Source organism: Triticum aestivum, chromosome 4A (genome assembly GCF_018294505.1).
Source record: "Triticum aestivum cultivar Chinese Spring chromosome 4A, IWGSC CS RefSeq v2.1, whole genome shotgun sequence".
NCBI lineage: Eukaryota > Viridiplantae > Streptophyta > Magnoliopsida > Poales > Poaceae > Triticum > Triticum aestivum.
Window position 1 is genome coordinate 647817125 of NC_057803.1, and position 5994 is coordinate 647823118.

The following is a 5994-nucleotide window of genomic DNA, read 5'->3' on the forward strand; positions in this document are numbered from 1 at the left end:
TGTTCATATTTAGAATAGAGGAAAAAGGAAAAAATAAGAAGAGAAAGTGTTTAATATAATTAGTTAGAAAAATAATAGAACTATAGTTAAACTAGTTTATTTTTAGTAAGTACTACTTTATTTTATTTATAGTAAGTGCTTCATATATAGTTAAACTAGCTAGTTGATTTAATAAACCAATTTATTTTACTCTATATAGAAGTAGTTTATTTTTAGTAAGTACTACTTTATTTATTTATATTTAGTGCTTAGTAGTTGAACTAGTTGATTTAATTAATAAAACTACTTTATTTACTATATATAGAAGTAGTTCCCGCATAGACGTCGACGATGCCTATCCCGCATCCTCGTCGTCGTTGACTCGGCGGTGGAGGCCTGCTTGATCAGGGCCATGTTCGGGACTGGGCTCCATCGGGCTGGTATTCAGAGGTGCTACCTTCTGGGGGACGTAGGTTGGTGAGGAGGCAGCCCATTGTTGACCCGATCCTTGTTTGGTGGTGGTCGCGTGGGCCAGTGACGGTGCCGAGGCTTCCGGACACCGCGGAGGTGGTACGTCACCGTGTCAGCGAGGAGGACGAGCACGTCCGTCGCTAGATGGTTGCGTTGGAGGGCAGGTTCGACAATACCTGGCAGGTTCTTCAGGGATCTCACTGGAGCTATGATCCTGTGATCGTTCCTTATCTTTGGGTGTCCACCGCCCGCGACGATACCCATCGGGCGCTACGGTTCTAGCTGTATTAATTAGCGATGCTATATGTATGATAGTATTCGAGGAGTATTCGACGATGTACGGACACAAGAGATGATGTACTTTTGGTTATAATTGAATGCATGCTAATTTGAATACTACTTTATTTTATGATTTGGTTTTGCTTATTGAATGCTCATATTGGAAAAGTACTCCTACTTTGAATGCTAAAATTGAAGATCACTCTATGCAGAAATCTAGGAGCCCCCTCCATCATCCACGCCGTCGTGGGGGTAGCTTCTCCTTCATTCCCGTGTGCTAGACAATTTGTTGTAATAATGCACTTGGGAATGAAAGGAGGAGCTACGTACCATCACCGATAGTCAACCCGTGATTAATAATAATGATCTAATTTAGGTTTTTTAGTACATATATTTAATATATGAATTGTGAACTTAGGCCGGAAATGCCGTACTCGGACGACGAAATCCGCCCAGAGGAGTGCGACTGGTGCCACGACGACCGAGGTATGTGCGATAGGTTCATTGAGCTGGACGAAGATCGGCGCTTCAGCATTAAGCTCGAGGAGACCTTCGATGTTCATATGGTACACAACAACGATAATAGTTTTTTTCGTAATTAAGCACGACTTCAACTATTTTAACGTGTATTTTTCATCTTTTCCAATTCGACTAGCTTATCCCATGCTATGCAAGACGCTATGTCTCGGAGAGGATGGGTTTTGAAGACCATGAAAGTATGGAAACCAAAAAAATTCTCCTAAGGACCCATCATCACTAGTAGAAAAACACCTAATAGTCACGGTTCGTAAGGGCCTTTAGTCCCGGTTCATGAACCGTGACTAATGGGTCGTTACTAATACCTCCACCCATTAGTCCCGGTTGAAACACGAACCGGGACCAATGTGCCTCCACGTGGCCCTGTGCGCCGAGCCCAGTCAGGGGGCCTTTGGTCCCGGTTGGTGGCACCAACCGGGACCAAAAGGCATCCACGCGTCAGCATTCCAGTGGCTGGGGTTTTTGTTTTTTTTGAAAGGAGGGGGGGGGTTTGGGGGTTTTGGGGGGTTAATTTAGGTGTTTCATATATTGTGTTAGCTAGCTAATTAATAGAGAGAGGTGTCCTCTCTTATGTCCGTGCTTGGTCGACGCTACGTACTATATACATAAGTGATCGAGAGAACCATTGAGTACAGAAGTTCGTCATGCATACCGAGAGAAGTGATCAGATCTTTTAATTACAATCCCCTAGCAATTGAAATCAACTTCCACATGGTATTCTCTGGCTTTATTGATGACGTGGTCAAGAAAGAATCCCGCCAATTCCTCTTGAATTGCTTTCATGCGATCTGGTTCTAGGAGTTCATTCCGCATCTGCCACGTCTAATTTGAAAAAGGGGGTTAATTAATACATATATATGAATGAAACTCAACAGAAATGATGGTGTAATAATATGAAATTGTGAATATTATTGCTTACGCACTTCATATTGTCTTTTAGAGTAGCCCCGCTTGTTTTTCAAAGTCGCGTTGTGGATGAACTCGCACACGTAGTATCCACAGAAATCATTCCCTTGTTCCTACCACAAGCACTTTACGAGAAATAGAGGTCAACCAAACTGATAATGAAGCATTATAAATGGCATTGATGAAAGTATAGCTATAGAATCAACAGGAGATGCGCGCAACCAGCTAGCCAGTAGTACTTACTTTCGGGTATGTATATCGCAGCTCCTTCGGCAGTCCCGGAGCTTCTGCGGTGAAATGTTTCCAAACCCTGCAAGACAAAGAAAATAATTATTATTACTTGAGATATCAAGAAATGAACAAAAAGTTGCCGATATGGTGCGATAATGATCGATTGAACTTACTTGTTGAGCAATTCAGTCATGTCCGCATAGGTTTCGGGATCTTTCCGTCTCGAGTCTAAGACGGTTACTAGTCCCCGCTCAAGCTTAATCTCCAGAAGAACATAGTGGTACCTGCGCACGCATGCATAACTCATCAATTACATTACTATAACCTCGCTCGAGTAATAAGGGAAACCGAATATGCACACGACAGTAACACTCACTTGCCGTTGTAAGGAAAGAGTATGGTATCTTTGTTTTGATTTTTGATCAACGATTGTAGCACGTTGTCCTCGGCCTCTTTGATGTCCTTTTTAACCAGAAATTCATCTATGATATTTGTGTTAATGAACCCAATATCATAAATTTCTTGTTTTTTGCACTCAACGATCTTCAATCTGCATAATATATTGAGGATAATTAATTATAAATACATGAAATGAAAGATCCAAGCTATATATAGAGACTTAATGACAGAAATAGTACTTACAGACAGTAGCAAAAGACCATTAGTTTATCGAGGGTCTTCTGATTGAAGAACACGAAGAACTCATCAAATGGAACAGTCAACAGATCATTTGTAACGAGGTCGTGCTCCTCTTTAATATGCAGATACAAAGCATTCGTACCCTCAGACGCTTTACAGGTTTCCATGTACCAATTATGGAATCTTCGCATCATTGTTGTCAGAGATTTTTCATCTTTGACGAGAGGCTTCCCGTACTCGTATCTGTGTTCATCCACGTCCAAGAAATCAGGAAGTTGATTGTCAGGCAGGCAATCTTCAAGATTGCCACAACCGGACACCGTCCCAGGAGCATTAGCGACGATGTTGCCGCTAGACACATTGAGCAGGGGGCACGATTGGTTTGCTTGTTCACTGAGCTGGTCAATTTTTTTCACAGCTGCTCATTCTCTTGACCTTAGATGTCTGACAGTACTTCCCGACCGCTCCACTTGGAGATATGTCTGTTCACTAATGCGCTCATAGTTGTTTCTCGGCGGAGACATTGCCGGTTTTCTCAGGGCATCGAGAGTGCGCTTTGCTTTCACCGGATCTACCTTCTCCTCCGGAGGTGGATGTCTCTTTGCTTTCACCCCTTCAAACAACTCCTTCATGTGGGTCCGCACGATCGTATCGTTTTCCTCCTCAGTCCTCTCGTACAGTAACTTTTCTAGAGGCTTGAGAGGTGGACCGTATCTGTATTGCCTCCCGCCTCTGGTTGTGCTGCTAGACGCCGGAGCAGACGGAGCGGCTGCGGCGTTTGTCTTCTTTCGTGCTTGCTTACGAGGCGGAGGAGAAGGAGTACGACGCGCCGGAGCAGCCGGGGCGGCGGCGGGTCTCTTCCACCCTTGCTGGCGAGGCGGAGAAGGAGGAGGCTGCTGGCTGCTCGGGAGCGCCGGTGCAGGCGGAGAAGGAGGCGGAGTGCCGCCACACGCCGAAGAAGGAGGCGGAGTGCCGCCACGCGTGCCCTGATTGTCACTCGCCGGAGGAGGAGGTGGTGGAGGAGGCGGAGTGCCCAGACTCGCCGGAGGAGGAGGAGGAGGCGGAGGCGTCCAGTTCGCAAGGTTGATGAGCTCCTTCCGCCATAGGCATGGAGTCTTCAGAGCAGAACCCAGCCTAGTCTCCCCTTCACCGGTAGGGTGGTCAAGCAGGAGGTCTTCAAATCCATCCGTTATTTCATCCACCATCACCTTAGCATATCCTTCTGGAATTGACCGGCAGTGATAAGTTGCTCCGGATCCAGTAGGATAAACAGAGCCAACAGCCGCCTTGACCTTCAAATTCATCCATCGCGCCATAATGTGGCAATGTTGAGACTCCGTGATAGCATGCACGGGATAGATGGCAGGAGCCGTCAAGACATGCTCCGGCTGAAGCAGCTCGGTGGAAGCCACGCCGCTTCTCCGCTGAGATGGCGGGGTAGCTTCGGGGGAGTTCGGCAGGTTGTTTGCTGCGATCTGCTACTTCTCGTTCCTCTTCTCGTTCCTCTAGCCCCATTACCCTTTCGTGCAGCGCCTGCAGTTGGCCCTGCTCCAGTTTCTTCCTCCTCTCGTGGGTTTTGTAATCCTATGTGTCCGGAAAACCAACCTTCCACAGAATAGAGCCTGGCGTGCCTCGTATCCGTCCAGGGTGCTCAGGATTCCCGAGGGCCATTGTGAGCTCGTCCTTCTCCCTGTCTGGAACGCACGTCCCTAGCTGCACTGCATTGATATAGTGTCGAAGGTTCTTGAGGGGTATTTGCAGTTGCTCGTCCGTCCAACGGCACTCCCCTGATACAGGGTCCAAGGTTCCGCCAGCCCCGAAGAACCAAGTCCGGCAACGGTCTGGCCAGTACATTGTCTCTGGTTCGATCCCTTTTTCGAGCAGATCATTCTCCTCATTGGACCACTTAGGCCGGGCTTTGAGGTAGCCACCTGACCCCGTGCGATGGTGAAGCTTCTTCTTCGCAGCATTTTGCTTGTTTGTCGCCGACATCTTCTTACTCTTTTCGGATGTCTTGTGGGCCACAAATGCGGGCCAGTGATCTTTGATCTTCTCATATTTGCCAATGAATTCTGGTGTCTTTTTTCGACAAAATGGTTCAACTCTTTCCTCCACCTCCTGAATAGGGTTGCCATCTTCTTAAGAGCACAAGACTTGATTAATTGCTCTTTAACTGGCTTCTCCCGATCCTCCTCTGGCGGTAGGGTGAAATTTGCCTTCAGCTGAGTCCAAAGATCTTCTTTCTGCATATCATTGACATAAGGCACATCAGGGTCGTCCTTGGGCTTATACCATTGCTGGATGCTGATCGGGATCTTGTCCCTAACAAGAACCCCGCACTGAGCAGAAAATGCGTTCTTTGTCCGGATGGGTTCAATCGGTTCGCCGTCGGGCGCGATTTCTATGATCTCAAACCTTTCATCGGAGCTCAACTTTTTCTTCGGGCCTCGTCTCCTTACCGAAGTTGTGCTCGATCCGGAGGGCTAGAAATTAAAAGTAAGAAAGACGAGAGTAATTAATATGTGTACATATACCAAAACAATGGATGCATCAATTAACTAGTCAGCACGGGCTTAACTAATATATATATACCTGGCCGGACTCGGTTTGGTCACCAGAGCAGTCAGCACGGTTTCCTTCTTGTACCTCCATTGTGTCACCGGAGCCATCATGAACATATCCCTCTTCTTGTACCGGCATTAATGGGCCGAAGCCATCATGAACATAGCCCTCTTCTTCACCCAGTCCTTCCGGACCATCGGTGTCGTTGAGAAATGACGCAACTTCATCACTTCCTTGTGCGATTATGTGCCCCAACATCGCTTCTGTTGCTTCGTCTCGGGAGTGCTCCATAGTTTCTGCAAATATTTACAACATGTCAATTATTATCCAAATATGGTAGAGATGGATATATATATATATATATATATATATATATATATATATATATAT